Source organism: Rhinoraja longicauda, chromosome 1, assembly GCF_053455715.1.
Source record: "Rhinoraja longicauda isolate Sanriku21f chromosome 1, sRhiLon1.1, whole genome shotgun sequence".
Lineage (NCBI taxonomy): Eukaryota > Metazoa > Chordata > Chondrichthyes > Rajiformes > Arhynchobatidae > Rhinoraja > Rhinoraja longicauda.
In genome coordinates this window covers 24,592,677-24,619,670 of record NC_135953.1, presented here as the reverse complement: position 1 = coordinate 24,619,670, position 26,994 = coordinate 24,592,677, and positions in this window count along the sequence as shown.

Here is a 26,994-nt window from a genome sequence, read left to right as displayed (position 1 = left end):
ACATCTGTAGAAGTTTGTCAGAGTTGTTGGAGACATGCTAAATTTGATGGCCCGAATGGTCAAATCCTATTGCTATCACTTATGACATTACAGGTGTCAGAGGTTGTGGGGAGAAGGCAGGAGAATGGGGTTAGGAGAGAGAGATAGATCAGCCATGATTGAATGGTGGAGTAGACATGATGGGCTGAATGGCTTAATTCTACTCCTATCACTTATGACCTTATGACCTTATTTCCTGTTTCCTGATGAAGTAGAGGCGTTGGTGTGCTTTTTGGCCGTAGCTTGAATGTGATTGGTCCAGCGCAGATTGTTGGCAATATTTACACATTGGAAATTGAAACTGTCAACCATTTCCACTTCAGAACCATTGATGCTCATTTGGGGCATGTACTCAATCAGGCTTCCTTCATCTTGTTGACAATGAAGGAGAGTTTATTTTCCTGACACCATGTTACTACAGTACGCTCTGTATCTCCTTCTTGTACTCCATCTGATCATTACTTGACACCCAGCCCACCACAGTGGTGTCATCTGCACACTTAGACAATAGGTGCAAGTGTAGGCAATTCGGCCCTTCGAGCCAGCACCCAAGCTGGTTAGAGCAGAATTTGGCCACACAGTTGCAAATGTTTCAGGAGTAGAGTAAGAGCTTGAGAACACATCCTTGCCCTGTTGAGTATTATTGCTGAGAATGTATTGTTGCCTATCTTCAGTGATTGTGGTCGATGGGTCAGAAAACCAAGGAAACTGTGGCAGAGGGGAGGGTCCAGGAACTTGGAGATGAGTTTGGATGGGATTGTAGTTTTGAGAACGGAGCTCCAGCCAATAAATGACATAGATGTAGTAGATAACAAGAACAACTACATCACACTCCTACTTATTGTCTATAACTCCTTTTTCAACATGGAGTAACTTTAAAGTGTTCCAGAGATGGGTTTAGGGAGATGGCATTGACTGTGGACGTTTTGTAAGGATAGGCAAACTGTGGTGTATAAAGGGCTGTCTGGGAGCACTTTGACCAATACGGTGGCACAGTGACAGGGCGGCACAGTGGCGCAGCGGTAGAGTTGCTGCCTTACAGCGAATGCAGCGCCGGAGTCTAAGGTTCGATCCTGACTACGGGCGCCGTCTGTACGGAGTTTGTACGTTCTCCCCGTGACCTGCGTGGGTTTTCTCCGAGATCTTCGGTTTCCCCCCACACTGCAAAGACGTACAGGTATGTAGGTTAATTGACTGGGTAAAATGTAAAAATTGTCCCTAGTGTGTGTTGGATAGTGTTAATGTGCGGGGATCGCTGGGCGGCACGGACTCGGTGGGCCGAAGGGCCTGTTTCCGCGCTGTATCTCTAAATCTAAAATCTAAATACTTTAGGTTAGTTTAGTTTAGTTTAGTTTAGTTTAGTTTAGTTTAGTTTAGTGGTACAAAGCAGAAACAGGCCCTTCGGCCCACCCAGTCCTTGCCGACCTGCAATCACCCTATGCACTAGCACTATCCGACACACTAGGGACAATATTTTTTTACAATCTTTACCAAAGCCAATTAACCTACAAACATGTACGTCTTTGGAGTGCAGGAGGAAACCGGAACACCCGGGGAAAAGCCATATGGTCACAGGGAGAACGTACGGGCCCTGTAGTCAGGAATGAACCCTGGTCTCTGGCATTGTAAGGAAGCAAGTCTACCTCTGTGCCACCATGCCTCCCCTCTCAGGGCATTTAACAGGGAGAAAAAAATTTAACTGAGAAAAGGACATGAGAAATAATAGTGAAAAACAGAGAAGTGGCTGTTTAATGGATATAAATGTTCCACAGGAAAGTCTTGTGCTGCATGATGTGCTCACTGCAAGTGAAGCTTCAGGAATTACAGTAGACATATTAACCTAGAAATTGCAGCTTGCGGTATTTGAGAAAAGACACTTAACATTTCATAAGTCGTTCATTCTTCCTCTATTTTAATGCAGGCCTGAAACTATTTATTATAATGTCACCGTGAAGATTGTGTTTTCCGGCTCTCCACCGTAACTTATTTGAAGGAGACCATAAACAATCAGTCAATAAAACAAGAGGGAGCTTTATTTAAATATTATAATCAAATTTTAATATATGCTAATGAAGCAAGAGAAATTTCTCATAATTCACACTAGTAATGCATTGTGCAATCATCCCTGACACACATAATAGCTGTTCAATGCTGTTTGGCTGTAAGCCATCGGAAAATCAGCATTTAAGGGGAAACTGACATCATTTGATAAGAAATTTTAGAGCTACATCAACATTTTGTAAGCCTGTTTTTGATTGATTTTTTTTTGTGCTATTATTGTATTTGTGTGAAGACATTAGTGCTGTCATTTTAGTTCGAACCATTTAAATACAGAACACAGATTTTCCTTTGGAAGTAGTTTAATATCATTGTTGAGACGCAAGGAACCGCAGATGCTGGAATCTTGTGCTGGAGGAACTCAATGGGTCAGGTAGCATCTGTGGGGGGAATGGACAGGCGACATTGAGGGTTGAGACCATTCTTCAGACCGAATGTATTGGGGAAAGGAATCTAGAATAGAGTTGTGCAGGCGGGACAAAGCCGATCACCCGTACACCAGTTCTATCCTACACATTAGCGGCAATTTATCAAGCCAATTAACCTACAAACCTGTACGAATTTGGAGTGTGGATAAAAACCGGAGCACCTGGAGAAAACCCACCCTGTCATGGGGAAAACGTGCAAACTTCGTACAGACAGCACCCGTAGTCAAGATCAAACCTGGTTGTACAACTACCGCTGTGGTGGTGGGATGATGCTGTAGGTGGCAAAAATGTTGGAGAATGACATGTTGGATGCAGAAGCTGGTGGGGTGAAAGGTGTGGACCAATATTATTTTTGTTTGGGTGTAGGAGAGGAGAAATTATATAAATATATCAAGCAGGTGACTTTGTACAATAGAGGGACAGCCCATACCTGCAACAAACCTTCTGGCATAATCTTCTGAAGCAGTTCCTCGATGTCGAGAATGACTTGCAGTTCTGTGAGTTGCAAGGTGACTGAGTGAGATCCAATCCTAAGTATTGGTCTCCTTATTTAACAAAAATGCCAAAGCATTGGAAGCAGGTCAGATAAGATGTACTAAACTTGATGGGTGAGTTAAATTGTGAGAAAAGATAAGACAAGTTAAGTTTGTACCTGCTGGAATTATACGAGTAAGAAAGAAATGAGTAAAACAAGTTTTGTTATAGGAAAGATGTTATCAAGCCGGAAAGGGTGCAGAAAAGATTTACGAGGATGTTGCCAGGACTTGAGAGTTTGAGCTGTAGGTAGGGGTTGGACAGGCTAGAACTTTATTCCTTGGAGTAAGGGAAGATGAGGGACGATCTTATAGAGGTGTACAACACCATGAGAGGAATAGATCGGGTAAATGCACAGAATCTTTTGCCCAGAGAAGGGGAATCGAGAACCAGAGGACATTGGTTTAAGTTGAGGTGGGAAAGATTTAATAGGAACCTGAGGGATAACTTTCTTACACAAAGGGTGGTAGGTGTATGGAATGAGCTGGAAGGAGGTATTGAGGCAGGTACTATTGCAGCGTTTAAGAAACATTTAGACAGGTACATGAATAGGATCGGTTTAGAGGGATATGGGCAAACGCAGGCAGGTGAGACTAGTGTAGATGCGGCATACATGTAGGTCAGCACAAGCAAGTTGGGCTGAAGGGCCTGTTTCCATGCTGTATGACTCTTTGACTCTATATGAGTCCCGGAGATTCTTGAACAGGGCAGTTGTGGAGAGGATGCTTTCACTTGTGAGCGGAACTAGCTGCCACCACTTAAATAAGGGGTTGCCCTTTTAAGCAGAAATGTGTCAGAAATCTTTCTCTCAACAGGTGGTGAGTCTTTGAAGTCTTTTTCTCTTTGAATTGATGTCTTTTATTTTTTAAGGCAGAGGTAGATAAGAATCTTGAAAAGCAAGTAGGTGAGAGGAATGTGTAATTGAGGCTGCAATCGAATCATTCATGACCTTATTGAAAGGCAGAGCAGAGTTTAATGGAGCTGATTGTCCTACTCCTGCTCCTAATTCAGTGTTTTTGTGCTCATATAAGAGGAGACAACAAAGACTGAATAATTTCCTGGTAGTTTAAGAGTAATAGAGTCATACAGCATGGAAACAGGCCCTATGGCCCAACTTGCCCACACCGACCAAGATGCCCCGTCTCCACTAATTCCATCTACCTGCATTTGACGCATATCCTTCTAAACCTTTCCTATCCATGTACCTGTTGAAATGTCTTTTAAATGTTGTCATAGTTCCTGCCTGAACTACCTCTCATATCATATCATATCATATCATATATATACAGCCGGAAACAGGCCTTTTCGGTCCTCCAAGTCCGTGCCGCCCAGTGATCCCCGTACATTAACACTATCCTACACCCACTAGGGACAATTTTTACATTTACCCAGCCAATTAACCTACATACCTGTACGTCTTTGGAGTGTGGGAGGAAACCGAAGATCTCGGAGAAAACCCACGCAGGTCACGGGGAGAACGTACAAACTCCTTACAGTGCAGCACCCGTAGTCAGGATCGAACCTGAGTCTCCGGCGCTGCATTCGCTGTAAAGCAGCAACTCTACCGCTGCGCTACCGTGCCGCCCTGGCAGCTCATTCCATATACCTATCACCCTTGGTGTGAAAAAGTTGCCCCTTTAAATCCATTAATTCCCCCCCCCCCCCCCCCCACCCAATCTGATGGCGCGGTCCAGTCCAGTCGCCGTCGTGGTAGCTCTGCGGGAACTGTGCGTTTTAAACTGGTATGTTTACTTTAAAATTATCCCTAAGTGCTCTAGCGTGTGCTAGCACTTAGCATTAACCAATGTACGACCGGGAAACGCTCGTAAAATTAAACTCGAGCGCTACAGGAGCACTATTAAACAGAAATCTACTCACCGATATACCAATAGAGATCATCAAAGGAGCGCACCGCGGCGGCAGCAGCAGTGGGAGCGCAGGTCAGTGGGAAAGTCGGAAAAAACACCGAGGGAAGCGAGGGGGGGTTCGGAACAGGCTGAGAACCCAAGCCTTACGTCCACCTCTGCCCAGCATACTTCTGGCCAACGTCCAGTCCCTGGAGAACAAGCTGGATGACCTGAGGGCAAGGATCAGATTCCAGAGGGACATAAAGAACTGTAACATCCTTTGTCTGACTGAAACATGGCTGACCCCGCTGGTGCCTGACCAGGTGATCTGCCCATCCGAGTCCTTCACTGTTTTCCGGGCGGACAGAACGAAAGAATCTGGGAAATCCAAGGGCGGAGGAGCCTGCTTCTTGACCAATAATAACTGGTGTAATCCTGGGAATATTAAGACGCTTTCTCGTTCCTGCTCGCCGGACCTGGAACATCTAACTATCCTATGCCGACCATTCTACCTACCCCGGGAGTTCAGCTCGGAGATCATCACAGCCGTCTATATCCCACCGCATGCGGACACCGACGTGGCACTGTCCACCCTACACGATGTGTTGTGTCAACACCAAAACAAGAACCCTGATGCGGCTGTGCTGGTGGCTGGAGACTTCAATAGGGGAAATCTCAAAAAGGTCATGCCCAACTTCTACCAACACATCACGTGTGTCACCAGGGGGGAAAGAACTTTGGACCACTGCTACACGCCGTTCAGGAAAGGCTACAAGGCCGTTTCTCTCCCTCCTTTTGGGAAATCTGACCACGCTGCCATTTTCCTGCTGCCGGAGTACAAACAACGGATAGTACGGGAAGCGACAGTGACGAGGGACGTAAAGCGGTGGGCTGACCATTCAGAGGCCATGCTGCAAGATGCACTGAGCGAAGTCGACTGGAACATGTTCCAAGCAAGTTCCAGAGACGTAAATGAGTTTGCGGAAGCGGTTACGGACTTCATTGCCACAATAGCCGATACCATCATCCCCACGGTAAGGGTCAGTATCTTCCCTAACCAAAAACCCTGGGTGGACAGGTCTATTCGCGTGGCCTTGAATGCTCGCACCGCTGCTTACAACTCCGGCCTGGCATCCGGCAACATGGACGACTACAAGGGAGAGTCCTACCGACTGCGAAGGGCAGTGAAGGATGCAAAAAAGAGGTACCGGGACAAGATGGAGTCACAGATGGAGCAGCAGGACACCAGGCGCCTTTGGCAGGGGCTACGGACTATAACTAGCTACAGGTCCAGCACCCCCTCAACCGGAAGTGCCGGCTCCTCCTTAGCTGATGACCTGAACTCCTTCTACGCACGGTTTGAGACGGGTAACACCACCAGCTCGCCGTCTAAAAACAGCACCGAAGGGGCGCTGGCTAGCGAGGCTGGAGGGGGATCCACCGCCGGGGATGTGCACACATTCTCGGTGTCCGAGCATGAGGTGAGGTGGGCTCTGACGCGTGTGAACACGAGGAAAGCTGGAGGCCCAGATGGTATATCTGGGCGAGTACTAAAGTCTTGTGCTACTCAGCTTGCTCCAGTGCTCACCACAATATTCAACCTCTCCTTGGCAAAGTCCGTGGTCCTTGCATGCTTCAAAAGATCCATCATTGTACCGGTGCCAAAGAATGCCTCTCCAGCGTGTTTAAATGACTACCGACCGGTGGCCCTCACCTCGGTTGTCATGAAATGCTTGGAGAGGCTAGTCAAGAAGCACATCTGCGCCCTCCTTCCTCGCAACATGGACCCACTACAGTTCGCATACCGTCCGAACAGGTCCACGGATGATGCGGTCTCCCAGGTTCTACACACCGCTCTCTCTCATCTGGACAGCCAGGGGGGCTATGTGAGGATGCTGTTCATTGACTTTAGTTCAGCATTCAACACAATAGTCCCCAGCAGACTGGTTGAGAAGCTGCTGGAACTGGGGCTTAGCACCCCTCTGTGTGCCTGGGTCCTGGACTTTCTCACTGCCAGGCCCCAAGTGGTCAGGATGGGGGAACACACATCTAGCTCCCTCACCCTGAACATAGGATCCCCCCAGGGCTGCGTCCTTAGCCCCCTACTGTACTCCCTGTACACACATGACTGTAGGGCCAGGTTCAGCTCAAACTCCATCATCAAGTTTGCTGATGACACTGTGGTGGTGGGCCGGATCTCCAACAACGATGAGAAGGCCTACCGGGAGGAGGTGGCTGATCTGGCACTCTGGTGTCAGGACAATAGCCTCCTCTTGAATGTCACTAAAACAAAGGAGCTGATTGTGGACTTCAGAAGGGCTAAACATCCAAGGACGTACACGCCACTAGAGATAAATGGGTCTATTGTGGATAGGGTGAGCAGTTTCAAATACTTGGGAGTCCGCATCGCAGAGGATCTGACGTGGGCAACGCACATTGCCGCACTGGTGGGTAAGGCTAAGCAGCGCCTTTACCACCTTAGACAACTGAGGAAATTCAGAGTGTCGCTGAGGATCCTTCATTGCTTCTACTCTGGGGCTGTAGAGAGCATCCTGTCCGGCAACATTACAGTCTGGTTTGGGAACAGCTCTGCCCAGGACAGGATGGCCCTGCAGCGAGTAGTGCGTTCGGCAGAACGCACCATGGGAACTACACTCGTCCCCCTGCAGGACCTATACATCAGGAGGTGCAGATCCAGAGCAAGCAAGATCATGAGGGACCCCTGCCACCCCAGTAACGGACTGTTCCAGATGCTACGGTCAGGCAAACGCCTCCGCTGTCACGCTGTGAAAACGGAGAGGATGAGACGGAGCTTCTTCCCACAGGCCATCAGGACTGTCAACTTTGATAACCCCAGAGACTAAATTTTTGTCGACACTTTTTGTGCTATGTTTAGTAACTTATTAACTTTATTTATATGCTGTAACTGTAATTACTTTTGTGCACAACCCGCAGACATTGCAACTTTCAATTCACTGCACATCGAGTATGTGTATGTGACAAATAAATTTGACTTGACTTGACTTGACTTTTGCAGCAAACAGGAAGGTGAGCTGCATTATTGCAGTCAGGAAGATTGAGAAGAGAGTTTACGTGATGGCATTGCCTTGCTTGACACCAGTCTGCACTAGGATGTTGTCTGTGATCGAACTGTTAAGAAGGATCATGTCAATGAGCTATGTGCTCAATGGGAATGAATTTCTGAAGACAACCAAATTTGATATGGATTTTCCCTAATCTAATGAGGGAATGAATGGAGGAGTTCTGTGTGGTACAAAAAGGCCCTGTACTCTAGCTGCCTCTGACTTTCATATCCATAATACATCTTGAAACATAGAATATGAAATATCTTGGGATTGCGGAAGGGGGTAGTTGAGGAAGATCCTTATGGTGGACCACAGGGAGATGCCTCCGTAATAACCCCAATTGGACTGCCCCCTTTCTTGAAGACATTTACAATGATACTGCCACTGAAGTACTCTCCTCTCTGAATGAGGAAGATGAAGTCATTGATTCATACAACGTTTTCATGTGCTTCAGCAGTGAGTTCATTTTCTGTTATTTCCCAGCTTGCTGTTGTTTGTAAGCTCATCTCCATTCTTGGGTGGGTCCTTGTCTGCTTTTGCTGGTGCAGCATCTTGTGGCTATTTCTGAATTAGGAGCCATTTTGGACCATGGATACAAAGACATGAAGTTGAGATCCCACCATGGCAGCCATGGAATTTAAACTTAAATAATCAAAAAACAATCTGAGATTTTTGAAGAAAGCATGAAACTATTGAATTATTGTAAGAGCTCATCTGGTTCATGAATAGCCTTCAGGGAATACACCCTTAACCTGATACAGCCTACAGACTGACAATAACGTGACTTACTCTCAATACCCCTCCTCAGTTCAGGAGTCATTAGGGATGGACAAGAAATACTATAGTCTTGACAATGTTGAAGAGACTGTGCATATTGAGATTATCAGTTGGTTTTTGACCTGCTGTGTGCTTTCTTCTGAGAGCATCTGTTCTTAAACCACAAGTATTTTTAAAAATGAGTATTGATTTATTATTATCATGTGTACCAGGATATAATGGAAAATCTTTGTTTATTTGGTATTCTGGCAAGTCATACCACACAAGACCTGTGACGAGTGGTGTGTGTCAAGGTTCGGTGCTGGGACCATTGCTGTTTGTCATCTATATCAATGATTTGGATGATAATGTACATGGCATGATTCGTAAGTTTGCAGATGACACAAAAGTGGGTGGTATTGTAGATAGTAAAGATGGTTGTCAAGAATTGCAACAGAATCTTCATCAGTTGGGCAAATGGGTTGAGGAATGGTTGATGGGATTTAATACAAGGAAATGTGCGGTGTTGCATTTTGGGAAATCTAACATGAGCAGGACCTACACAGTGAATGGTAGGGCTCTGGGGAGTGTTCCAGAGCAGAGGGATCTTGGAGTGTAGGTACATAGTTCCCAGAAAAGCGGTGTCACAGGTAGATAGGGTGATTAAAAAGGCTTTTGGCACATTGGCCTTTAACAGTTAAAGTATTGAGTGTAAAAGTTGGGAGGTCGTAGAAACGTAGAAAATAGGTGCAAGAGTAGGCCATTCGGCCCTTTGAGCCATTCAATATGATCATGGCTGATCATTCACAATCATTACCCCGTTCCTGTTTTCTCCCCATATCCATTGATTCTGTTATCCCTAGGAACTATATCTAACTCTCTCTTGAAAACATCCAGTGAATTGGCCTCCACTGCCTTCTGTGGCAGAGAATTCCAGAGGTTCACCAAGGTTTTGAAAAGGTTTTTCCTCATCTCAGTCCTAAATGGCCTACCCTTTATTATTAAACTGTGACCCCTGGTTCTGGAATCCCCCAACATTTTTCCTGCATCTAGCCTGTCCAATCACTTAAGAATTTTACATGTTTCCATAAGATCCCCTCCCATCCTTCTAAATTCCAGTGAATATAAGGCAGTCGATCCATTCTTTCATCATATCTCAGTCCCGCCATCCCGGGAATTAACCTGGTGAACCTATGCTGCACTCTCTCAATAGCAATAATGTCCTTCCTCAAATTAGGAGACCAAAACTGCACACAATACTCCAGGTGCGGTCTCACTAGGTGCCCTGTACAACTGCAATAGGACCTCCTTGCTTCTAAACTCAAATCCTCTTGCTATGAAGGCCAACATGCCATGTAAGACATTGATGAGGTCACATTTAGAGTATTGTTTTGGGCAGTGACAAAGTCAATACAGAAACAAGTGTTCTGAACTTAAAGAAAGGTAACTTTGAGGGTATGAGGCGTGAATTGTCCAAGATAGACTGGCAATTGATGCTGAAAGGGTTGACGGTGGACATGCAATGGAAGGCATTTAAAGGTCACATGGATGAACTACAGCAAGTGTTCATCCCAGTTTGGCAAAAGAACAAACCAGAAAAGGTAGTGCATCCGTGGCTAACAAGGGAAATCAAGGATAGTATTAAAACAAAAGATGAAGCATACAGATTAGCCAGAAAAAGTAGCATACCAGAGGACTGGGAGAAATTCAGAGTCCAGTAGAGGAGGACAAAGGGCTTAATTAGGAAAGGGAAAATAGATTATGAGGGAAAACTGGCAAGGAACATAAAAACTGACTACAAAAGCTTTTATAGATATGTGAAGAGAAAAAGATTAGTTAAAACAAATGTAGGTCCCTTGCAGTCGGAAACAGGTGAATTGATCATAGGGAACAAGGAGATGGCAGACCAATTGAACAACTACTTTGGTTCTGACTTCACTAAGGAAGACATAAACAGTCTGCCGGAAATAGCGGGGGACCGGGGGTCTAATGAGATGGAGGAACTGAGGGAGATCCAGGTTAGTCGGGAAGTGGTGTTAGGTAAATTAAATGGATTAAAGGCAGATAAATCCCCAGGGCCAGATAGGCTGCATCCCAGAGTGCTTAAGGAAGTAGCCTCAGAAATAGTGGATGCATTAGTGATAATTTTTGAAAACTCTTTAGATTCTGGAGTAGTTCCTGAGGACTGGAGGGTAGCTAATGTAACCCCACTTTTTAAAAAGGGAGGGAGAGAGAAAATGGGGAATTATAGACCAGTTAGCCTAACATCGGTAGTGGGGAAAATGCTAGAGTCAGTTATTAAAGATGTGATAGCATCACATTTGGAAAGTGGTGAAATCATCGGACAAAGTCAGCATGGATTTACAAAAGGCAAATCATGTCTGACGAATCTTATAGAATTTTTCGAGGATGTAACTAGTAGAGTGGATAAGGGAGAACCAGTCGATGTGTTGTATCTGGACTTTCAGAAGGCCTTCGACAAGGTCCCACATAGGAGATTGGTGTACAAACTTAAAGCACACGGTATTGAGGGTTCAGTGTTGAGGTGGATAGAAAATTGGTAGGCGGACAGGAAGCAAAGAGTAGGAATAAACGGGTCCTTTTCGGAATGGCAGGCAGTGACTAGTGGGGTACCGCAAGGCTCAGTGCTGGGACCCCAGTTATTTACAGTGTATATTAATAATTTGGATGAGGGAATTGAATGCAACATCTCAAAGTTTGCGGATGACACGAAGCTGGGTGGCACTGTTAGCTGCGAGGAGGATGCTAGGAGGCTGCAGAGCGACTTGGATAGATTGGGCGAGTGGGCAAATGCATGGCAGATGCAATATAATGTGGATAAATGTGAGGTTATCCACTTGGCGGCAAGAACAGGAAAGCAGAGTATTACCTGAATGGTGACCGATTAGGAGAGGGGGAGATGCAACGTGACCTGGGTGTCATGGTGCACCAGTCATTGAAGGCAAGCATGCAGGTGCAGCAGGCAGTGAAGAAGGCGAATGGTATGTTGGCATTCATAGCAAGAGGATTTGAGTTTAGGAGCAGGGAGGTTCTGCTGCAGTTGTACAGGGCCTTGGTGAGACCGCACCTGGAGTATTGTGTGCAGTTTTCGTCTCCTAATCTGAGGAAATAAATTCTTGCCTTAGAGGGAGTACAGAGAAGGTTCACCAGATTGATCCCTGGGATGGCGGGACTTTCATATGAAGAAAGACTGGATAGACTAGGCTTGTACTCGCTGGAATTTAGAAGACTGAGGGGGGATCTTATAGAAACATATAAAATTCTTAAGGGGTTGGAGAGGCTAGATGCGGGAAGATTGTTCCCAATGTTGGGGGAGTCCAGAACCAGGTGTCACAGCTTAAGGATAAGGGGGAAGTCTTTTAGGACCGAGATGAGAAAACATTTCTTCACACAGAGAGTGGTGAGTCTGTGGAATTCTCTGCCACAGAAGGTAGTTGAGGCCAGTTCATTGGCTATATTTAAGAGGGAGTTAGATGTGGCCCTTGTGGCTAAAGGGATCAGGGGGTATGGAGAGAAGGCAGGTACAGGTTACTGAGCTGGATGATCAGCCATGATCATATTGAATGGCGGTGCAGGCTCAAAGGGCCGAATGGCCTACTCCTGCACCTGTTTTCTATGTTTCTATGTTTCTATGTTTCTATGTTTCCCTACGCATTCCCTACAATCACATCTTTTCAGAGGTTCCCATCCCTACATATAAAATTCTTAAGGGATTGGACAGGCTAGAGGCAGGAGAAATGTTCCTGATATTGGGGGAGTCCAGAACCAAGGGCTGCAGTTTAAGAAGTGCTGATAGGCCATTTAGGAGTGAGATGAGGAAAAACCTTTTCACCCAGAGAGTTGTGAATCTGTGGAATTCTCTGCCACAGAAGGCAGTGGACCCCAATTCACTGGATGTTTTCAAGAGAGAGTTAGGTATAGCTCTTTGGGCTAACGGAATCAGGGGATATGGAGAGAAAGCAGGAACGGGGAACTGATTTTGGAAGATCAGCCATGACCATATAGAATGGCGGTGCTGGCTCAAATTGACAAATAGAAACATAGAAACTTAGAAAATAGGTGCAGGAGGAGGCTATTTGACCCTTCGAGCCAGCACTGCCATTCATTGTGATCATGTCTGATCATGTACAATCAGTAACCTGTGCCTGCCTTCCCCCCATATCCCTTGATTCCACTAGCTCCTAGAGCTCTCTCTCTCTTTTAAATTAATCCATTGAATTGGCCTCCACTGCCTTCTGTGGCAGAGAATTCCACAAATTCACAACTCTCTGGGTGAAAAAGTTTCTTCTCACCTCAGTTTTAAATGGCCTCCCCTTTATTCTTAGACTGTGTCCCCTAGTTCTGGACTCCCCCAACATTGGGAACATTTTTCCTGCATCTAGCTTGTCTAGTCCTTTTATAATTGTATACGTCTCTATAAGATCCCCGCTCATCCTTCTAAACTCCAGTGAATACAAGCCTAGTCTTTCCGATCTTTCCTCATATGACAGTCCCTCCATCCCAGGGATTAACTTCGTGAACCTACGCTGCACTGCCTCAATAGCAAGGACTTCCTTCCTCAAATTACTGCACACAATACTCCAGATGTGGTCTCACCAGGGCCCTTTACAACTGCAGAAGAACTTCTTTGCTCCTATACTCAAATCCTCTCGTTCTGAAGGCCAAAGTGCCTCATGGCCTAGTCCTGCACCTATTTTCTATGTTTCTACTCATTCCAGCATTGAAATCACCAAGGAGATTTCAGACTGTTGCCTTATGGACTAAGAGCTGGGAATGCTTCAGGTCAGAGTATAATTCTTAACTCATTGCAACTCATCTGTTGCTTCTAGGATTGGGGATTGTACACTAATGACAATAGCATGCTGCTTCTATATTTGAAGAAATTTATTTATGTTGCTGGGGAAGATGCTGTATTGTGTTTCCTCACAGCAAAACCAATCCCATGAAGTCGGCATTCTTCTTCAGATTTCCATATCCCCCTGGTCTTAACAAAGCCTAATGGCAAGGAGGTCCACAGATGGGAACAACGTCCTGGCCAAGTAAGACACTCCTGCATTAGCGTGAATCCCCCTCCGCTGGCCAGACTAAACCCACCTTGCCATGGGCAAACACCCAGTGATGGTGGCCTGTCGACATCTAGCAGCACCGTGCGGGCAACTGAAGAACTTCCCAAAAAAGTCTGGGAGAGGTTCAGGGGAGGAACGGAAAAGAGAAAATGAGAGAAGAGAAGAATGGTATAGGGGAGTTGAAATTAAGAGAAATGCTGATAGTGAAAAGCCAATGGGGTTGAGAGTGATGAGACTGTGTGATGGAGGAACGGAAAAGGAGAGAGTTATTAATGGTGGGTGAAGGAGGGTGCTAAGAAGTGGATATGGGCAGGATGTGTGCTTGTGTCAATATGTGTGATTAGATTGGATCTGCGGTGCCTAGTTTATGGGCTTGTGTTGTGTGTGTGCATGTGCGTGAAGAGGTTACCAGGGAAATTGATAAGGGCAAGGCTGTGGATGTTGTCTATATGGACTTCAGTAAGGCATTTGACAAGGTTCCACATGGAAGGTTGATTAAGAAGGTTAAATCGTTGGGTATTAATAGTGAGGTTGCAAGATGGATTCAACAATGGCTGAATGGGAGATACCAGAGGGTAAAGGTTGACAATTGTATGTCAGGTTGGAGGCCAGTGTCTAGTGGAGTACCCCAAGGATCTGTGTTGGGTCCACTGTTGTTTGTCATTTACATTAATGATCTGGATGATGGTGTGGCAAATTGGATTAGTAAATATGCAGATGATACTAAGATAGGTGGAGTAGTTGATAGTGAGGTAGATTTTCAAAGTCTACAGAGAGACTTGGGCCTTTTGGAAGGGTGGGCTGAAAGATGGCAGATGGAGTTTAATGCTGATAAGTGTGAGGTGCTGCATTTTGGTAGGACAAATCAAAATAGGACGTACAGGGTAAATGGTAGGGAATTGAGGAATGCAGTGGAACAGAGGGATCTGGGAATAACTGTACATTGTTCCCTGAAGGTGGAATCTCATGTGGATAGGGTGGTGAAGAAGGCGTTTGGTATGCTTGCCTTTATAAATCAGAGCATCGAGTATAGAAGTTGGGATGTAATGTTAAAATTGTACAGGGCATTGGTGAGGCCGAATCTGGAGTATGGTGTGCAGTTCTGGTCGCCAAATTATAGGAAGGATGTCGACAAAATGGAGAGGGTACAGAGGAGATTTACTAGAATGTTGTCTGGGTTTCAGCACTTAGGCTACAGAGAGAGGTTGAATAGGTTGGGTCTTTATTCTTTGGAGCGTAGAAGTTTGAGGGGGGACTTGATAGAGGTTTTTAAAATTTTGAGAGGGACGGACAGAGTTGACGTGGGTAGGCTTTTCCCTTTGAGAGTGGGGAAGATTCCAACAAGGGGACATAGCTTCAGAATTGAGGGACAAAGGTTTAGGGGTAACATGAGGGGGAACTTCTTTACTCAGAGGGTGGTGGCTGTATGGAATGGGCTTCCGGTGGAAGTGGTGGAGGCTGGCTCGATTTTATTACTTAAGAGTAAATTGGATAGGTATATGGATAGGAGGGGATTAGAGGGTTATGGTCTGAGTGCAGGTAGATGAGACTAGGTCAGGGAGAATGGTCGGCGTGGACTGGTAGGGCCGGACAGGCCTGTTTCCATGCTGTAGTTGTTATATGTTATATATGTTATATGTTATATGTGTGCCTTCACGAGGTCCCTTTGAGAGATGGTGTACTGTGACTGTCCTAGTCAAAAGAATCCATGTGGGGCAAATTGCGTTCGACAATATGATGTTCATTATAGGTCCCAATAACACCAACAGAATGAAATGTCGATATGCTTTCATAGTTTGGTTTAGTTTGTTTAGTTTATTATCATCATTATGCACCAAACTGCAGGGAAATCTTTGTTTTGTGTTCTATCTAGTCAAATCGGACTATTCATGAGTACAATCGTACACAAGTAATAGAGTTAAATCGATTGTAGTGGATAATAGCAGATCCTCCTCTGGGATAGCACCCGAAGAATTGCCTCGTTTTGGTTCCATCTTACTACTTTCAAGTCTGACCTTGGGGAGATATGCATTTCTTATTTTTTGCACTTCAAGGCCTCATGTCCTTGTACCTCGGGATCGATGATGCAGGGGTTAGCCTAGCCCAGCGCAATGCTGTTGGCTCCTTTCACCGTCTCTCCATGTAACTGCTGCTGGCCTCCAGTGGCTGCCTCCACCAACATCGCAAACTGTGGCCGCTGCAACTATGCTGTCTGAGATCTGGAACTCACAGACACATTGACATTGATATTGCTGCCCTGAGCAAGACACAATGGGCAGGAGACGGCCAATTTGAGGAACATGGGGGCATTTTAAACATCTTCTGCAGAACCAAACCAGAAAAGGAACATTATTACCAAGGAGTGTGTTTTCGCAGCAAGAATTACTTATTCTTGTATCTCAACAAATGTGCCTATGGAATTAGCTAATGCCTTTGCTTCACAATCAAGCATGGAAATGATATGTATGTTACCAGGTGAACAGAGGAAGAGATTCAAGGATGTGCTCAGAGGTTCCAAGAAAAATGCATTATTCCCCTTTTGGTGGGATACTTGGTCCATGCCCATACAAAGTGGAGAAAAATCAATCAGAATGGCACTGGGAACAAAGTGTCATGCAGCAGAAGCAGCTGGGTGAATGGAGCAAAGAGCATACAACCTTATAAATGACCCGCCCACCTATCCCATCAGACACCTCCTACTCCATCCGCAGTTTTCACATTGTCCTCATCAGTCGTTTCAGCGCCCACAAAATTGAAGTGAAAGCAAGTTATCTTTGGTCCAAAGACTCTTAAGTTAACACAACAGAACTCAAGACTTCAATCTCCCAAAGGCCTCCTTGCCTTTGGAACTGTGAAACACAAACAGAAGCAATGCATGTCTGCAATGTCCAAGGAATTATTTCATCAGGAGGATTGGGAGAGCTGTGACATTTGCAGACATCTGTCTACAATTGGTGATCTGGATGCAAATTCATCCAAAATAGCAATCATTCCTTCTCAAACTTATTTGCATACTGTTAAATGTAGAATTTTCCAATTACAAATCCAAACACGTAGTATTTTGGAGCATGACCTTTTCGGAAATACACCTTGATACTTTGAAGAAGGCTAATCGTGCAGTTTGATGAACACAACAGAAAACTGCCCTGTAGCATAAAACAAGCAATTTATTTGGTGTTAATCTACCACTTGTGAGTAGGACAGTTTTAAATAATTGAGGCTGCCTTGAAAGTGAAGCATTAGTACTCACATTAGTGTAAATGGTCAAATTCTTTGTAAATTAAAACAAATTAAAAGCATGTGTAGGAAGGAACTGTAGATACTGGTTTACACCGAAGATAGACACAAAATGCTGGAGTAACTCAGCGGAACAGGCAGCATCCCTGGATAGAAGGAATGGGTGACGTTTCGGGTCGAGACCTCCCTCCATCAGATTGAGAAAACTCAGTCTGAAGAAGGGTCTCGACCTGAAATGTCACCCATTCCTTCTATCCAGAGATGCTGCTTGGCTTGCTACATCATTTTGTGTCTACCTTCAAATTAAAAGCATTCCTCTCACTTTCTTGTATCTAGGCAAAAGCTGCTCAAAGATCTATAGATACAAATAAATAACAGGAGCGTGACAAGTTTTATGGATGGAACTGATACTGATCTGTAAGCCAACGCAAAACATCAGAGCAGCTAAATTGGTGATGAGTACAATTTGTGCTTAAAATTCTGCATTTTGTTTTGTTCATTTGTGAGATCTGGGCTGTGCTGCCATGATCAGCATTTTGTGTTTTTCCCAAATTGTGTTTGAGAAGTTAATGATGAGCCATGTTCTTGAGGTTTAGGAGTACTTTTGGAATGGTATCCCCACAGATGAGGATCCAAAAATTTAACTTTTCTGTGCTGGTTTTTGCCAATTTTGGAAACCCTGTGCTTAGAACAAAAACACCCAGCTCAACTAACAGCAAACTCTTGATCATTAACCAAATTCATTCAGTCAGTATGGTGCGAATGATTACCAAGGATGCCATAGCACCTTATGTTTACAGCTGGGGCTCAATGTGAAGTTCCCTGGAGTAATTTTAACAATATCAGTTAATCTGTCGTGCACAGATGCATCAATCGGGTAAATTATGTTAGTTTATAGCTGTGAGCATTTCAATGGTTCAGCTGCACCAGTATGGGAGTCACTGTGTGTTTAAGAACAGGTAGATTATCACCAGAGTGCAAGCCTGTTGCCTTATATGTGGCATTGAGTGAAACAGTCCACCATACCTCAGCTAGCTAGATTTTTCCAATTGGTGAATTGCAGCAGAGCTAACTTTATCAATTACAACCTTTGGCCCATCACAGATCTCCAAGTGTCAGAAACATAATCGTATTTTTGGCATGCCGGTAATCCAATGATTACAGGGCGTCCTCCAGCCAAGCTGTTTGACACAGCTGTTAAAGGGTTCAACAGTGTAGCTCTGGGCGGGGGCTGGGTAAATCCAGAGGGGGTTCATTCGCTTCAAGAAATCTTTGAAACTTAAATGTTGAGAAGGTAGACCTTTTGCACATGAATGTTACGTGCAAAATACTTATAAACGTTGATTGATTGAATTTGATTGAAAATCACAGTATGTGCGGCACAGTGGTGCAGTGGTAGAAGTGTCGCCTCATAGCAACAGAGTTTGATTCTGACTGTGGGTGCTGTCTGTGCAGAGTTTGTACGTTCTCTTTTAGACCAGGTGGGTTTTCTCCAGGTGTTCTGGTTTCATCCCACATTCCAAAGATAACATAAAAGTCGTGCAATGGTGATCATTGGTCGGCACAGACTCGATGGGCCGAAGGGCCTGTTTCCACACGGTATCTCTGAACTAAACTGAAACGGGGCCTTTGTCCCACCGGATCCACACTGGCCATCGATTACCTGTTCACACTATTTCTCTATAATCAAACTTTTATATCTACTCCCAATACATTAGAGGCAATTTACAGAGGCTAATGAATTTACGAACCAGCACATCTTTGGGATGAGGGAGGAAGCCCATGAGGTCACAGGGAGAATGTGCAAACTCCACACATACAGCACCACAGATCAGGATCGAACCCAGGTCTCTGGTGCTGTGTGGCTGCAGCTCTAACAACTAAACCATTGTTTAGTTATCTCTGGACCACCATTGTCTGGATATGTTCTTAAAACAATTGCTCTCAGATCTTATAAAGTCCCATTCATTCGGATACTCGACCAAGCACTTTAAACCAGGTATCAATGAGATACAAGAGACAGCAGATGCAAAAATGTAGACACGAGAGAATTCAGATGCTGATCAGTCTAAAGAAGAATCCTTACCGAAAGCATTGTCTGTCCATTTCCCTCCATAGATGCTACCTAACCTGCTGAGATTCTCCAGCAGTTTGTTTCATTTTATTGAAAAACAAATTTTCAATTGGGTTGCATCTGAACCTGAGGAGAACCAATATCCTGGTGGGGAGATTTGCTAAGGTAATTGCGGAGACTTTAAACTAGTACGGTTGGGGGGAGGGACTCAAACACAGATAGCTAATAGGCAGTGTGTGAGGCAGGAGGAAGAAAAGGGAAACACTCAGACCCAATATGTAGGAGAGAAAGAAGTGAAAAGAAATAAACTGAGAATAAGAAATGATGTGTCCCTTAAATGTGTATATTTTAATGCTAGGAGCATTGTAAGAAAGGTGGATGAGCTTAGAGCCTGGATTGACATCTGGAAGTATGATGTTGTGGCGATCAGTGAAACATGGTTGCAGGAGGGTTGCGATTGGCAATTAAATATTCCAGGATTTCATTGTTTCAGATGTGATAGAATCGGAGGGGCAAGAGGTGGGGGTGTTGCATTGCTTGTCAGGGAGGATATCACAGCAGTGCGTTGGCAGGACAGACTAGAAGGCTCGATTAGAGAGGCTGTTTGGGTGGAACTCAGAAATGAGAAAGGCTTAGCAACACTTATAGGGGTGTATTATAGACCGCCAAATAGGGAACGAGAATTGGAAGAGCAAATATGTAAGGAGATAGCAGATATTAGTAGTAAGCACAGAGTAGTGATTGTGGGTGATTTCAATTTTCCGTACATAGACTGGGAATCACATTCTGTTAAAGGGCTGGATGGTTTGGAGTTTGTAAAATGTGTGCAGGATAGTTTTTTGCAGCAATACGTAGAGGTACCTACCAGAGAAGGGCAGTGTTGGACCTCCTGTTAGGAAATGAGATGGGTCAGGTGACAGAGGTATGTGTTGAGGAGCACTTTGGGTCTAGTGATCACAATGCCATTAGTTTCAATATAATTATGGAGAAGGTCAAATCTGGACCAAGGGTTGAGATTTTGGATTGGAGAAAGGCTAATTTTGAGGAGATGAGAAAGGATTTAAAAGGAGTGAAATGGGACATTTTGTTTTATGAAAAGGATATAATAGAGAAATGGAGGATATTTAAAGGTGAAATTTTGAGAGTATAGAGTCTTTATGTCCCTGTTCTGTGAGGGAAATTGGACACTTGGTTCGGAAAAAGAGGGAGATATACAATAAATATAAGCGGCAGGGAGTAAATGAGGTTCTTGAGGAATATAAAGAATGTAAAAGGAATCTTAAGAAGGAAATTAGAAAAGCGAAAAAGAGATATGAGGTTGCTTTGGCAAGTAATGTAAAAGTAAACCCCAAGGGGTTCTACAGATATGTCAATAGCAAAAGGATAGCGAGGGATAAAATTGGTCCATTAGAGAGTCAGAGTGGACAGCTATGTGCTGAGCCGGAAGAAATGGGGGAGATATTAAACAATTTATTTTCTTCGGTATTCACCGAGGAGAAGGATATTGAATTATGTGAGGTAAGCGAAACAAGTAGAGTAGTGATGGAAATTATGAGGATCAAAGAAGAGGAGGTACGGACACTTTTGAAAAATATAAAAGTGGATAAGTCTCCAGGTCGATAGGAAATTCCCTAGGACATTGAGGGAAGTTAGTGCAGAAATAGCAGGGGCTATGACGGAAATATTTCAAACGTCATTAGAAACGGGGATGGTGCCGGAAGATTGGCGCATTGCGCATGTTGTGCCTTTGTTTAAAAAAGGTTCTAAAAGTAAACCTAGCAATTATAGACCTGTTAGTTTGACGTCTCTGGTGGGAAGATTAATGGAAAAGATACAGGGACAATATATATAATCACATGGATAAACAAGGCCTGATTAGAAACAGTCAACATGGATTTGTGCCTGGAAGGTCATGTTTGACTAATCTTCTTGAATTTTTTGAAGAGGTTACCAGGGAAATTGATAAGGGCAAGGCTGTGGATGTTGTCTATATGGACCAGTAAGGCATTTGACAAGGTTCCACATGGAAGGTTGATTAAGAAGGTTAAATCGTTGGGTATTAATAGTGAGGTTGCAAGATGGATTCAACAATGGCTGAATGGGAGATACCAGAGGGTAATGGTTGACAACTGTATGTCAGGTTGGAGGCCAGTGTCTAGTGGAGTACCCCAAGGATCTGTGTTGGGTCCACTGTTGTTTGTCATTTACATTAATGATCTGGATGATGGTGTGGCAAATTGGATTAGTAAATATGCAGATGATACTAAGATAGGTGGTGTAGTTAATAATGCAGTAGATTTTCAAAGTCTACAGAGAGACTTGTGCCTTTTGGAAGGGTGGGCTGAAAGATGGCAGATGGAGTTTAATGCTGATAAGTGTGAGGTGCTGCATTTTGGTAGGACAAATCAAAATAGGACGTACAGGGTAAATGGTAGGGAATTGAGGAATGCAGTGGAACAGAGGGATCTGGGAATAACTGTGCATTGTTCCCTGAAGGTGGAATCTCATGTGGATAGGGTGGTGAAGAAGGCGTTTGGTATGCTTGCCTTTATAAATCAGAGCATCGAATATAGAAGTTGGGATGTAATGTTGAAATTGTATAGGGCATTGGTGAGGCCGAATCTGGAGTATGGTGTGCAGTTCTGGTCGCCAAATTATAGGAAGGATGTCGACAAAATGGAGAGAGTACAGAGGAGATTTACTAGAATGTTGCCTGGGTTTCAGCACTTAAGCTACAGAGAGAGGTTGAACAGGTTGGGTCTTTATTCTTTGGAGCGTAGAAGGTTGAGGGGGGACTTGATAGAGCTTTTTAAAATTTTAAGAGGGACGGACAGAGTTGACGTGGGTAGGCTTTTCCCTTTGAGAGTGGGGAAGATTCCAACAAGGGGACATAACTTCAGAATTAAGGGACAAAAGTTTAGGGGTAACATGAGGGGTAACTTCTTTACTCAGAGGGTGGTGGCTGTGTGGAATGAGCTTCCGGTGGAAGTGGTGGAGGCAGGCTCGATTTTATTATTTAAGAGTAAATTGGATAGGTATATGGATGGGAGGGGATTGGAGGGTTATGGTCTGAGAGCAGGTAGATGAGACTAGGTCAGAGAAAGTGGTCGGCGTGGACTGATAGGGCCGAACGGGCCTGTTTCCGTGCTGTAATTGTTATATGGTTATATGGTTATATGGTTAAATTCTTTCTCCAGTATTATTTGTAAAGGTGATTTCACAATGAATGGTAAGGCTTGGGTAGTGTTATACAGAAAAGGGGACTAAGAGTCTTGGTACATAGTTCCTTGAAAGTAGGCATCACAGGTAGATAGGGTGGTTAAGGCGGCTTGGTATGTTGCCCTTCGTCATTCAGGATATTCAGCATAGGAGTTAGAATATTATGTAACAGTTGTATAAGACATTGATGAGGGTGCATCTTGAGTAATCAGTTCAGTTTTGGTAACTCTGCTATAGGAAGGATATCTTTAAGCTGGAAAAGAGTGCAGAGATGATTAACAAGGATGTTTCCAGTACTTGAGGACCTCAGCTGCAGGGAGAGGTTCAGCAGACTAGGACTTTTTTCCTTGGAGGGGTGATCTTATAGAGGTGTATAAAATGCTGAGGGGAATAGATAGGGTGAATGCAGAGTCTTTTACCCAGGGTAGGGGAATCACGAACCAAAGGACATAGGTTTAAGGTGAAATGGTAAAGATTTAATAAGAACCTGAGAGGCAACTTTTCACACTTCACATGGAATGAGCTGCCAGAGGAGGTAGGTTAGGCAGGTATTATTGAAGCATTTAAAAGTCACGGCAGGTAGCTGGATAGAATAGGTTTGTAGGTATATGGCCCAAACGCGGGCAAATGGGTCTAGCTTAGATGGGGCTTCTTGGTCGGTTTGGAAGAGCTGGGCCGACGGCTGTATGACTCTCACATGTAAATATTTCGGAATTGGCAGCATATCTGCTGAGTGCAAGACGATACGATATGATAAGAGTGGAAAGGATTGGGAATGTGCAAAGATTGGGAGGAGGGTCAGTCTGCCCCACGACAGAAGGGGGAGGAGTTGTACAGTTTGATAGCCACAGTGAAGAAGGATCTCATGCGGTGTTCTGTACTGCATCTTACAGAGAATACAGAGAATACAGAATACAGAATACAGAATACAGAGAATACAGAATACAGAGCTTTATTTGTCATTCTGTACCGAGGTACCGAACAAAATTACATTGCAGTCACACACAAAAAAAAAAAGAACACAAGACACAGGACCCCAACACAAACATCCATCACAGTGACTCCAAACACCCCCTCACTGTGATGGAGGCAACAAAACTTCCACTCTCTTCCCCACGCCCATGGACAGACAGCTCGTCCCAGACCGACTCGCACAGTCCCCGCAAGGGGATGGAAGTCCCCGCGGCCGAGCCGCACTGGGCGCTGAAAAGTCCCGCGGCCGAGCCGGGTGATTGAAGGCCCCGCGGCCGAGCCGTACCGGGTGCTGAAACGTCCCGTGGCCGAGCCGGGCGATTGAAGGCCCCGCGGTGGAACCAGTCTGTTGCTGAAGGTACTCCTCAGGTTGACCAGTGTGTCATGGAGGGGGTGAGGTGTATTGTCCAAGATGCTCCACAGGTTGAGGGGCATCCTCCCCTCCGAGACCACCTCCCATGAATCCAACTGTAAGACATCTTTAGTGTCACCCACATCACCATAAAGGGTCACATTCGTGAATTGTCAAGACTGCCACTTGATCACCGGTTCTCTTGTCTGGGAGTGTTGGACTTCCCATTCACTGTCAAGCATGGAATGAAATCTGCACCAACATATCGACGGTGTAGGAATGAACATGTGCCCCTCAGATATAAATGATTTTTCCCCTCGTTGTGCCATTCTGACTGGTCACTGATTTGCTTGTGAAGCAAATCAATTCTGTCTGTTTTAGTGCCATTGCAGAGGTTGCAGCAAAGCCATTCTGCCTACCACAGGACAGGATCATAAAGCAAACAGAATCGGTCCAATTGTGGGTGAAGTGGGAGATGTTGTCAGACACAATGTGACTATGTGATTCTCCACTACAGTCTCTCTTTAAAAAATATATATTGGAGGGTGTGATTTAAAACACCAACTGACTCTCTGGCCTCCGCCAGGTTTGGTGCGGGATGGTTGAGAAATAGGAAGAGAATAGAACTGGGGGCAGCAGCAGCGGACCAGGTTTCAATACTGACCACAAGTGCTGTCAGTGTAGTGTCTGTACGTTCTCCCTGTGACCGCGAGGGTTTTCTCTGGGCGCTCCAGATTCCTCCCACACTCCAAAGACGTGCAAATTTGTAGGTTAATTGGCTGCTGTAAATCAACCCTAGTGTGTTGGATGGGATAACATAGAACTAGTGCATGGGTTATCGATGGTCAGCGTGGACTTGGTGGACCAAAGGGCCTATATTCACGCTGTATCTCTGAACAAAACTCTACATAAAATAGCAAAGCAACATAAATTATATGTAACCATACGTTGATAGCAATGTAGTGATTACTTGTTCAACATTTGAACTAGCATGTAACTAATAGATCAACAACTCCACTCTCAACACATAATAAAGGTTCACCATTAAGACTGCGCCTTTGTTTTGTCTGTGGTGGCAGGAGAAATAAATTGACAGTCAAAAACAGCCCCATAACACTGCGTAAGAGTGATGCGACATCACGGTTCAAGTCTTTCTATTGCGTGTGTGCAAACAAATTAAAAGACATTTTCCAAGTACTCTTTTTTTTGTGTGAAGAAAAGCCCTTTAATGTCGGATCATTCTGTGGAGTGCAACAGATTTCATTACACAATGCAACAAAAGAAAGGGGCGGGAAAAGTGAAAGGCTACTCCAGAAGCAGCAATTATTTCTAAATCACATTTTGTTTGTTAGACTCTGTGATTGATTCAATCGTTCTCGGTTATTAATTAAATAATTCAGGCCCTCCTGCTGTGGACCATCTGTTGCACACAATTCTGTGACTCGGTTCCACGCGTTGAAAGCCTGACCAATGGCGCCATCTAGCTGAAGCATCAGATTTTATATTCCTTGTGTTTATTTTTCAGTTTGTGGACTGTGTGGCTGAAACATTTTTTTCTTCCAAGCCTACAGAGCCCTTTAGACTGTCCAACATCTGCAGATTGTTTCAGAGTGGCAGACAATTTAGGCTTTCTTGCAAATTTGTACTAATCACCTCTAAGGCAGTAGAGTGTGGCTGCATGGCAGCAATCAGGAATGGTTTTCACTACAATCTTTCTTCTCCTTCAAATAATCCAAAATCCTAATATCATTAAGCTGCCAAAGATCTCAACACTTTCCCGATCAGATCCCCAGCATCTCTATCTAATATAGCACCAGGGAAATTGGACAAATGGATACTTAGTACACCAGGAGGGCAGAAAATTCTACAGCATAGCCTCCAATCAATTGGATTGATTGTGTACAAATGAAAGTAGATGTGTCAGTGTTCAGCGGCATACTTTTCATTGCACGTGCCATTTCAAAAATTAATCATTCAGTCTGAAAAGTTCCCAGTTCTGAGCCAATTCAGATTTGGAAAATAATTCACCATTCCCTAGTGTCAGCCATTGCTGAAAGTCATGGTGAGTTATTACAGTGCTTAGATATATAAGAAAAATAAGTAGGACAGCCATTTTAGGTTGTCTTAGACAAAAGACACTCTGGAGATTGTCGCAATTGTTTAGTCAATGTCAGATGTTGTATCTGAGGTATTGCAGTGAAGGGAAATGTAGTTCATGGATTTTATGACATATGAAATAAGTCGCATTTGATTGATTTCTTTTCTTCAAGTTCTCAATGGGGAATGTGAGCGGATCAAGGTGATTTATGGCAAGGTACGTATGATTGCTCTACAAAGTACACAACCTAAAAAAGTATTTAACTTTGCTGCACTGGACTTGGAACCCATTTAGGCAAGTCCTATTACTTTATCCAAGGACACCCTCTACTTTCCATTGGTGCCAACCATACACTTCACCCGCTTATCTTATTACATCAACTCTTCAATTGGCTGCATTTCTGAAATCCTGATCATTCCTGTCCTTAACTTTCTAAACAAGCTTGGTCCCAATTCCCCAATTCTACAAACTCTTCGATGGAGGCCCTGATCATCACCCTCCCTCTGCATAAGATATTAACTCAGCTGGCAGCCCCTGGGCCCCGAGCTATCAATGACCACCAGCGGTGTAAAAAATGTTTACTACTGATTCAGGAGCACCACTGATGTTTGCAGCAGTCCTGGCCTATCACTGAGATAGTCAGTGGCACATTATCACAATTCTATCAATGCCCCAAAATTCGATTGCATTATTCCTCTTTTAAAGCACTACACCACTACACCAAAGGGTAATTGACTATCCACAATGAAATGCAACAATAACCATTTCCAAGCCATTTGGGGGCATCCTGGAAAGTCAAATGGATACCCTCTGAAGTAATTTACCCTTGACTGGTTAACACATTTCTACAACAGTCAACATATTAGTTGCCATTCAACATCACTTTTAGGAGCAATGTAGGTGGGGAAAAAAGTCCAAATTGTTCTGGGAGGAAAACATACTGGGCACTATCAGGACAACTAGATTTTAGCAAAACAGAAATGGATTGGGATTCATTTAGACACATGCAGAATCAACCATCCCTTAACTCAACTTATACAATTCATGCAGAGGATCGTGAATCTTTGGAATTCTCTACCCTTCACAACTGTGGGGGCTCATTTATTAAGTGAAATCAAAATAGAAATGACTGAATTTCTGAAGTGGAAGGAATATGGAAATGTGGAGATAGTGCAGGAAAATAGTGTTAAGATGGAAACAAAAAATT